Source organism: Sus scrofa, chromosome 11, assembly GCF_054392235.1.
Source record: "Sus scrofa isolate SSC_HxYL_T2T_F1_AM1 chromosome 11, Sscrofa_HxYL_maternal_Yorkshire_Landrace_v2.0, whole genome shotgun sequence".
NCBI classification, from domain to species: domain Eukaryota; kingdom Metazoa; phylum Chordata; class Mammalia; order Artiodactyla; family Suidae; genus Sus; species Sus scrofa.
In genome coordinates this window covers 28,497,613-28,509,093 of record NC_139393.1, presented here as the reverse complement: position 1 = coordinate 28,509,093, position 11,481 = coordinate 28,497,613, and the positions used below count along the sequence as shown (strand labels likewise).

General features: G+C 33.7%; 1 pseudogene; it reads left to right on the top strand.

Moving 5' to 3' along the window:
* Positions 1–720: 720 nt before the first annotated feature.
* On the top strand, positions 721–816 carry LOC146398605 (U6 spliceosomal RNA; annotated as a pseudogene).
* The last annotated feature ends 10,665 nt before the right edge of the window (positions 817–11,481 follow it).

Genomic DNA, 11,481 nt, shown 5'->3' with positions numbered 1-11,481 from the left:
GCGGGGGTCACTGCTGTGGTGCAGGTTAGATCCCTGGCCTGGCACAGTAAGTTGAGGATTGGGCATTGCCATAACAGTAGCTTAGGTACAGCTGTGGCTCAGAAGTGATCCCTGGCCCAGAAATTTCCATAGGACATGGGTGCAACTGAAAAAGAAAAAAAGAAAACAAACAAAAAAACTTATCATAAACTAGAATATGCAGAAAATATACAACGTATGTAGTATAAATAAGGAATGACTGAATAGAAGTAAAGTTCCGATAGTTGTTTTCTATTAATTATGAAATCTAAACAAATGTGTATTAATAATTCATAAGAAAGATAATTATTCAAAAAAAAGGTTTTTGATATATATCTCATCAAAAACTAGTAATTCAGATATAAACAGCTATGATATCTATAATTTTATAACAGTTATTCACCTTTATTACCCTCTAAACTATTTTTGTTTCTGTGAACTTTAGGCATATAACTTTTTTGTGGTTAATTAAATACTTCCCACATTGTTGCTACTAAAGGGAAAAAGGTATTTCTATGCTAAAAACATATAATCCATGGTAAAGACATATATTTGTAAATAGGTAAATTATACAATACTACCAGACAAAGACAATAAAGAAACATGGTCTAAGGGTTTTTGAATTCTGGAGAAGTATTATTATTTCCCATGTGTCCTTACCTGTGAGGCAAAATAGTATGGAAATAGAATCATCTGAGAATGATGCTGGCTTTGGGAGCACTTATACTCAAATTGGAATCATACAGAGAAGTGTATCATGGCCCCTATGCAAAGATACATGAAGTAGTCTGTATTTAAATAATAATAATAATTTGAGAATGATTAAGGCTGAATCTGAGGTAAACCAACCTGGTTGTGGATGGACTGGCCTCTTTAGGAATTGTCTTCCTTCCAGGTCATGGTGTCCAAAAGTAACCAAAGGTATCATTTGCTGAAAGATATATACGAGGCTTAAATGTAGTCAAAGCAGTAACCTATTGGAAAGTTTTAGGAAATGTGTTTAGGTGGAAGTACTACCCAAACCAGTTTATGAAGATCTTTGGAAAGTTTTGTGCCTTCAAATGAGAGAGCTTGAAAAGGCAAAGCCAAGTGTATAGACAAACACCACAGAGTTATAGGGTGCACATTAGAATTCAAGAAATCCCTCTGCAGTGGGCAAGGAGCTCACAGAGGGGTTGAGTGTAAAAGGCACTGAGGCTGCAAGGCCCACTCACTGGATCCAAAGCTGATGTTGAGGTTTGTTTCATTAGAAAGAGACAAGTTGCCAATTCAGACATCATTAACACAAAGCAAAGAGCATCAACAAACACTGAGAGAGGCGATTACTGAGTGTTCCACCATATTCCGTGTCTCAAAAAAGGTCTTAAGCACCCTACAACCAATGAACAATGCAATCAAAGAACATGAAGCTGATATATTTTTTCATTCTTTCAACAGATTGACAATATATAAGAATCGCTTATCAAAAGAGACTCCTCTAAAGGGAACAAATAGAAAGTGATTGTTTGGAAACAAATTAAAATTTGTTTTTGCATTGTCTAAGGATAAAAGCCTGGCAGTTGATTTAGGTTATTTTTTTAAATACATTTTCAAATGGAGGAAATATTTCCTTTTTTGTGGACTATCTCATTTTTAGTTAACAGTCATGTTGATACAGTACTGCAAAACTAAGATTCCTATGTCTGTCTATATCTAAATACATTTCTAGCCATAATTCTTCAAAACTCCTTGTAAAACTCACCTTCTTCATTGAACCCTACTTCAACTGATAGTCTCTAGAGGATATTATCCACTTAAAATATATCAGCATGCATATAAATGTTAATTTATTCTAAGATGTGGTACTCTTTAGGATCTCTAAGACTTTCATTTGATTATCTTTTTAAATAAAATCTTTCAAAGTTTCAAGACTATTTATGTGGTTTATAATGTACATAATGCATCCTCAAAATATATTGATTTTTACAATAATATCCATCTACTACATTTATGCCAGCTTACAGATCACCCTCAAGTGTTTGATTTCACAGTTTTCCTTGGCACTTAATTTAAAGTTACAACATTGGTCTTCCAAATCTGACATTTGTGTGATTGGTAGATGGTACTATAATTTTATTGACCTTTATCTTGTTTTTGTGCTCACTGGCTCATCAGATGCCATACTGTCAAAAAAAAGAGCATTAACAACTATTCTACTTCTCTGTCTATAGTGCATCTTTCACAAGAGCACTACTGATGGTTCATGAATAGTCTTAGCTTGGCTATAGCCTTCAACTCACTATAACCTTTATAGCCTGTAGGGAGCTATTTGTCTTTGCATTTCCTAATCTTGTGACTTATATACTAGTAAGCCCAGGGATACTTTCATTCCGAAGGTTGCTTCACATACTCTCTTTATTTTGTTGCCAAAGCTGCCTCTTACCATTTTTGAAGCAATCATTTTTAAAGCAACGATTACTTTCCATATTTTTAAGGACCCTTTTTTCCCAGACTGAGTCAGTTTTTCTTGCTGGCTCTAAAGAAAACCTATTACTAAACTACTAGTAAGTCCTGCAGCTATATATTCTGATCACTATGAAGAAGTATCCAGATAACACTTTTCTTTTTAAATATTTTTTTTCAAATATTCTGGATTACTGAGAACCTCAGTCTTTCATCTCAACCTGCTAATTTCTACTTTAAGAAGATGTACATTTAAGAAAATTTATTTAGCTTAGAAATATTATTCTTTCTTTCTATATTTAAATGTAAATACAATTTTGGCATTATTTTTAATCACCACCTTGAACTCAGGTTTTAGCTCCTTTTTCTATTCATCTCCTTTATCTGTGAATATCTGTCTATTTGCATGATCCCTCCAAAACAAACAAATCATCTCAGGATAGTGAACGTCTTTTTGGCACCAGAGGGTAACTTAGATTTCCAAGAATCTTAAGATGGGTTTATCACATTTCTTTGGTCTTTTGTTTTGCTATAATAAAGGAGGCTTATAGGCAGGGTACCAGAATGTGTTTTTCTCCAATATTATAGACCAAAATTGTTTTAAACTTTTTCTTCACAAAATTTGAAGAGAGATGACCCCAGGATTGATGTATTGGCTTGATGAGACTCCAACTCTGGATTAGCATCTCTGCTATTCATTTGCCCTATCATCATTGCTTCAAGATGTAAGCAAATCTCTAAATATCATGTCTTCATATAATTGTTTTCCAAGGGAGAAGGGGAAAAACAACTTTCTTTCTCTAAGACTAATTCGTAAGGGAAGAAAATTCTTTTCTGAACACAATCCTAAATTTGTATTGGCATCTATATTCATCAAAGATATTGGCCTACAGTGATTTTTTTGGTAGCATCTTTGTCTGTTTTTGGAATTAGGGTGATGGTGGTGTCATAGAATGTCTTTGGGAGTGTTCCTTCTTCTTAAAACTTTGGAAAAAGTCTAAGGAGGATAGGTATAATTTCCTCTTTGTATGTTAGGTAGAGTTCACCTGTGAAGCCATCTGGTCCTGGACTTTTATTTGTAGGGAGTGTTTTTTATGACATATTCAATTTAATTTCTAGTGATCAGTCTGTTCAGTTTATCTATTTCTTCTTGATTCAGTTTTGGCAGACTGTAAGTCTCTAGAAAGTTGCCCATTTCTTCTAGGTTGTCAAATTTGTTGACATACAATTGTTCATAGAATTCTCTCATGGTTTTGTATTTCTGTAGTATCCATTGTGACTTCTCCTTTTTAATTTCTTGCTTTGTTTATTGGGTTTTTCCTCTCCTCTTCTTGGTGAGTCTAGCCAGAGGTTTGTCAATTTTGTTTACCTTTCAAAGAACCAGCTCTTGGTTTTATTGATTTCTTCTGTTGTTTTTTGAGTCTCTATTTTATTGATTTCCTCTTTGATCTTTATGATTTCCTCCCTTCTGCTGACTTTAGGTTTTGTTTGTTCTTCTTTTTCTAATTCATTTAGGTAGTAGGTAAGTTGTTGATTTGAGATTTTTATTATTTTTTGAGGAAGGCCTGTATTGCTATGAATTTCCCTCTGAGCACTGCTTTTGTGGCATCCCATAGATTTTGTGTGGTTGTGTCTTCATTATCCTTTGTCTCGAGGTATCGTTTAATTTCCTTCTTGATTTCCTCATTGACCCATTGGTTTTTTTAGTAGCATATTTCTTAGTCAACTTAATTGAAAAATGGGCAAAAGACCTAAATAGACAATTTTCCAAAGGAAGATATACAGATGGCCAATAAGCACATGAAAAAAGTCCTCAACATCACAGATTATTAGAGAAATGCAAATCAAAACTGCCATGAGATACCACCTCACACAAGTCAGAATGACTATCATTAATAAGTCCACAAATAATAAATTCTGGAGGGGGTATGGAGGAAAGGGAACCCTCCTGCCCTGTTGGTGGAAATGTAAGCTAGTACAACCACTCAGTATAGAGATACCTTAGAAATTTATACATAGAACTACCATGTGACCCAGAAATCCCACTCTTGGGCATATATCCAGACAAAAATTTCCTTAAAAAAGACACATGCACCCTCATGTTCATTGCAGCTGTGTTCACAGTAGCCATGACATGGAGAAAACCCAAATGTCCACTGATGATTGGATAAGGAACATGTGGTATATATATACAATGGAATACTACTCAGCCATTAAAAAAATGACATAATGTTATTTGCAGCAACATGAATGCAACTAGAGACTCTCATACTGAGTAAAGTAAGTCAGAAAGAGAAAGACAAATACCATACAATATCATGCATATCTGGAATCTAATATAAGGCACAAACGAACCTTTCTACAGAAAAGAAAATCATGGACTTGGAGAATAGACTGGTGGTTGCCAAGGGGGAGGGGGAGGGAGTGGGGTGGTTGGGGAGCTTGGGGTTAATAGATACAAACTATTGCCTTTGGAATAGATTAGCAATGAGATCCCGTTGTGTAGCACTGGGAACTATGTCTAGTCACTTATGATGGAGAATGCTAATATGAGAAAATAGAATGTGTACATGTATGTGTAACTGGGTCACCATGCTGTACAGTAGAAAGAAAGTTGTATTGAGGAAATAACTATTAAAAAATAATAATAACAAAAAATAAAATAAATAAATTTGTATTGGCCAAAATTGTGTCATGTGCATACACTAACCTGATTACTTACAAAGAGAAATGGGATTATTAGTTATTAGTTTTGAATAACCATGATTCATATACCAGAGCCATTGTACGAGCAGATTGCTCTTCCTGCTATGCCAAAACTGCACTTGCCGCTTTGTGGGTGTCAAGCCAAAAGACACAACTAAGCCAAAAAGGGAGAGAAAGGAATCACTTATTACAGCACAAGGATAATAGCAGGAGAATACTGAGGATCTTTCCCAATGCAGTGTCTCCCCAGTAGCAAAGTTGAGGGAGATTTAAGCTAAGGGTACATGTATATTCATGAAAAGGCTTGGTTGAGAGTGAAAACTTTAGTTGATAGAAGTCATGAGGGTCAGAAAAATTCATCAACATTCCTTAGGTTCCAGTTGATCTTGGTTGAGGCTTCAGGCTAATCTTTACCATTGAGATAGAAACTTGGAGCCTGTTATTATACAGATATTTTAGTTACTATTCTCTTGCTTAGTAATAGGCAATTATTTATGCATTGTTTTGTTCTCTTAAGATCATTAATCACTGAGACCTGTTCAAGGGCAAGCATTATAGTTAGTCTTAGATCACTATAGAGACTTTGTCTTGCACTTGAAAACTAGACATTTTAATGTCTTTGTTGATATTTTTACAATAAAATTTAAAAGTGCTGCCAGGGCAATGAACATAAAATATATATGTATATACATATACACACATATTTATATATAAATGTGTGTGTATACACACACACACACATATATATACATATGTATACATAGATAAACATTGCTGCAAGGATATACATATTTGTATGTGCACATATGAGTATATATACATACATGCATATGCATGATATATAATTAAATATCCATTTCCTTTGCTGATCTCTGCATGGCATGTTTATGAATATATGTCTATAAATATATCTTTAATCCATGTGTATATTCATAAGTGTGTATGTCATGTATTTATGTGCCATTGCCTCTTCTATGTGACTATCCATAACATCCCATCATATCACTTCCTTTCATTAACATGGTTTTCTGGGAACTTGATATATATTTTTCAGCTTTAAAGAAGTATAATTGAAAAAATTAAAATTACTTATATTTACAGTATATACTGTGATGTTTGATATATATATACATTGTGAAAAGACAAACAATGAAATTAACACATCCATCACCTCACATAGTTCTGTGTGTGTGTGATGACAACATTTAAGATCTACTATCTTTGCATATTTCAAGTATAAAAACAGTGTTATTAACTATGTCACCATGCTGTTTGTATATTAGATCCCCAAAACTTATTAATCTGCATAACCAAAATGGTATCTTTTTGAACAGAGAATATTGAAGTTATCAGAGAAAATTACAATTTTTCACATGCTTTCATGTGTTTATGTCCACACACTCTACTTTCTTTCCTACTTACATGGATAAACTCTCCATACTCCTAGCTAAGGACAACTTCTCCACTTAACAGTGGACCAATCCTTCTGATTCACTCAATGATGGTGTTCCAGCAAGTTTACCCTTTCTCTACCACGTCAAATTATCTCTTTCTCCTGAACCATTTATGTAAACTTGCAAATATTCTGATATACCATTTCAAAAACACTAAAACAAAATGAATGAATAGCCCCTCTTGATCATCCTTTCTCCTCAGTTAATGTCTCATTTCTCTAATTTTCTTTATAGAAAGTCCTCTGCTCTTTTCATTCCATCTTGAACCCCAACTCCAATAAGGTATCTGTTCCCACTACTCCACTGAAACTCTTCACCAGGGCAACTGGACTGCAAAATTGCTAAATCTAATAGTCATGTGCCAGTGTTCATCTTCCTTGGTTATCAAGAGCACTTAAAGAGTTCATGACTCTCTTCACTGTTAAACACATTTTCACTTGGCTTCCAAAATAGCACAGGCATTTTGGGAGCTTTGTTTTAGTTTGATTTTGGTTTCTCCTTTTCTTCTCCCTGTCTTATTCCTTTTTCTTAATCTTATTCTTTGGTGCTTCCTCATTTTCCAATTCTTCTTTTTTTTGGTGTTGTGAAGCGTTTTATTTTTTTTATCATTTATTTATATATATATATTTTTCTACTGTACAGCATGGTGACATTATTTCCCAATTCTTTAAATCCTATGTTTTAGTATTTAGTCCTTAGAATTCTTCTCTTTTCTATTAGCACATACTGCCTTTATGATTGTATTTAGTCTCTCAGAATAAATGCTCTCTGAATCCTAAGGCTTCCCAAGTTCATATCTCTAGCTCTTACCTACCACAGCCTAGTCTACTGGGATATCTAAGTGTAACCAAGATATTAAACATCTCAAACTGAGTTCCTTAGATTTTCAGTCAGGCCTACTCTTCCTAGGTCAATATTCCCCTTTTCAGTAAAGAAAAACCTGAGACCTTCCAGTTTTTCAGTCATCCAATTCCTGTCTTCTTCTCAGTCCTAACTTTTGGTTCATTAACAAATCCTGATGACTCTTCTGTCCCTATTTTGCCAACCCTTAGTTCTTCCTACCTCCCTATCATGGTTCTAAATGCTCTTCAGAGTTTAAACCTCAATTAGCTACTACTATTATTATTATTGTTATTACAAAAGAGGGAAACTGAAGTAAAGTCTTATATGATTTAAGTAGCAAACTAGATTTCAAACCCTTGCAAATGAACCCTAGTGTCACCAGAGTGTAATCAGATTTTATTTCTCATTTCCTCCACTACTTCAAACTGGACTTAATGATTAAGCTATAATTGTTTCTTCTGTGAATTGTGCAAAATCTCCTACCCTGGCTTGCCTGCCTTCACTATTTCTCCCCATCTATCTGTCAGAGCTACCCTTTTTAAATATAACTCATATCATGTCTCTGCTCTGCTTAGATGCCTCCAATGGCTCCCATCACACTCAAAGAAAAGACTAAGTCCTTAGACACAGACACCTGAGTCCCTGTATGGTCTATGCCCTGTTCCCCCTCTGATGTCATAATCCACCACAGTCCTGTCCCTTTCAATCATTTCTCTACAGACCATTGGTTTCCTAATGCTTTCTCAAAGATGCCTGCAATGTATCCACCTGGTTGCCTACTTCTCAGAGTCTTGGCATAAGTTCTACCTGCCTTTTTCCAGTTATCCTCATGGATTACTTTCTCTTTTTCCTCAGCTTTTATCCAACTGTTCCTGATGTAATAAGATTTCTTATGGCTACTATATCCAATATTTCACTATTTTGCCTTCCTAGTTTACTTCCCTGCCTTATTATTTTTTCTTTGTGTATATCATGATCCCACATTCAACATTTTTTACTTGTATCATTAATCTGTTTGTTTCCCTGACTAGAATGTTAGCTTTGTGAGGGCAGGGCTTTGTATATTTTTTGTTCATCACAGTATCTCCAGGACATAGATAATTGCTGGGAATGGTTTATATACATAACAAATATATGTTAAGTAAAACTAACAAGCATTTATTCCATCACTTTGACTCAAAAATTTAAGATTATTATTAGCTTATTTTTCCCCATAATAGACCTATTAATTCTCAGGTTATGATGTCCAGACATGATGTGAGATTTCTTGTTACAATTTTAGGGTCTGTCAGTATGTGTCTAATTAAGTTTGAGACTCTTACAATACTTGTATTAATTTTCATTTTATCCATGTTCTGTAGGGCCATCCACATTATCTTTTTAAAAGAAAGATGTATTTTGCTATAATTCCCTTCCAGAATCTTTGTTTATGATCCATTTTCAAATTAAACATTTCTATTTGTAAATCAAGGCGACCACCTCGCTCTCATTTTAAATTTCCAGCTTATCTCTCACGATTTTCTCCTAAACCATACATTAGTACCAAAGAAACCACCATCCATTTCTTATACATACCATTCTTTAAAAAATATTTTTCCTCGTCTTCTAAAAAAACAAGATTTGATTGATTTCATTGATCAATTGATTTAGTTGAACTACCTTCAGTATAATTACATCGGTTCCTTTTTCTTCTTCTTCTCTCTCCTTTAATAGTCCCTATTTGAAATCCAAACCTTGAAATCTCTTTCATATACATTTGTAGTATTTGATCTTCACACTTATTACTAGCTATTGTGCTGTAAGTTTTAAAATCTGTCCATTTATGAAAATGTATACTCTGTGAGAGCAGAGTGTGTCTCAATTACTACCGCATAATCTAGTCTACGACATAGCGCATTGTGTCAGTGTGTGCGTGTGTGTGTATATATAATATATACAATAGATAAATATAGTATACTATATAATATGCTATATAAATATATACACTATAATATATACACATACACATATTACATATTATAGTGTATATATACTATATACGCTATAGTAAATGTGTATAATATTTATACTATATTATTATACTATATATACCACATAAATAAAATTGCATATATATTTATTGAAAAATTAATAGATTGTATGAATGGAGTTCCAAGAGTGGCTCAGCAGAAAACAAAATTGACTAGTATCAATGAGGACGCAAGTTCAATCCCTGGCTTTGCTCAGTGGGTTAAACATCTGGCATTGCCGTGAACTATGGTGTAGGTCACAGCAATGTATCCACAGCAACTGATCCCATGTTGCTGTGGCTGTGGCATAGGCCAGAAGCTACAGCTCCTATTTGACCCTGAGCCTGGGATGCTCCATATGCTGTGGGTGTGGCCCGAAAAAAATAAAGACAAAAAAACAAAAAGAAGATTGTATGAATGTACCATCCCTTTGGTTGGCCAACAGAAACCCTATTAATTTTGTTAATAAATTTATCCCATCTTTCTAATTTTGCAAGATTTAAACCTAAGGGAAGCTCACATTATAAAATGAATTTAAATAACATTTATGTTCAATATATTATTTAATTACAATTAAAAAGTAAAGTCATAGACTTTAAATTTTTATATCATTAGCATCCATCAAAATTGAATATTATTCAAATATAACATTCTTCCTAATTTTCTAAAGAGAATAGATAAAATATATTGCCTTCTTATTAACATTTCATTTACTAAAGTGTAAAATTTTAATGAAAGTCTTCATAGGCAACTTTATATAAAGCTGTTATACTGAATGCAAAATGTGTGAAACGTATTTAGTATATTATCTAGTCAAAGCCAGTCTACAGTCAATAACATGTTTTTTTTTTTAACTTCAAAATACTATATGTACAATTGAAAATATTTCAATTTCCTATGTTTGAGGAATTCTTTCAAAATTTTTTATCACATGTTTAACATAAAACCATTTTTAACTCCATTAAATTGAAGCCTTTACTTATTTATGTTCTCTATACTCTAAACTTTAGCAAAAATATCCATCCAGCAAACAATGCCAGTATTTTCAGAAAGTTTCTAATAAAACCTTCCACACAATTCAAATATTCATCTCCATTGGCTCTGCCACCAACAGTTTGTAAGCACAAATATTTTTAGCTTCCATTCTTTCTTCCTTTCTTCCATGTTTATTGAGGGCAAACATACTTGGGTCCTGGATCTGGGGTAGAATTAGGGATAAAATATCATGCAAAACTGACAAGGTCATGATCCTTTACAAATGTTTCAGTTTAGTAGAATATACTTGAGTGTTGGTTCAAAACCTTCCAGGGAGTTTTCCCATGTGTGATCTGAAACTGGCTTCTCTACAACAGAGGGAAGGAAGAGACTGAACAAAGAAGCAGACCACTTAGGATTCCTATGTGCCACTTTTCATTAGGAAGGGAATATACATATGAAGCTTGTCTTGGGTGGCAGCTAGATGAGTTTATTTCCACATCCTCCTGCCAAATCTTTGAATGAAATTTTGCCATTTACAGCAACATGGATGGATTTGGAGGGTATTATGCTAAATGAAGTAAGGCAGAGAAAGGCAGACACTGTATGATATCACTTCTACAATAAATTAGTGACTATAACAAAATGGAACAAACACAGATATAGAGAACAAACTAGTGGTTACTAGTAGGGAGACAGAAGGGCCAAGGGACAATATAAGGGTAGGGAAGTCAGAGGTACAAGATACTATGTGTAAAGTAAGCTACAAGGATACTTTGTACAATATGGGGTACATAGCCAATGTTTTATAATAACTATGAATGACATGTAACCTTTAAAAAATATGAATCACTATATTGTACGCTTATACATTTTGTATATCAATATATTTTAATTTTACATTCTTTTTTAAATAGTATTTTCCATCTTGGCCTATTCCAGAAGATTGGATATAGTTCCCTCTACTATAAAAATAGGACCTTGTTGTTTATCCATTCTGTATATAATATTTTTCATCTACTAACCCCAAACTC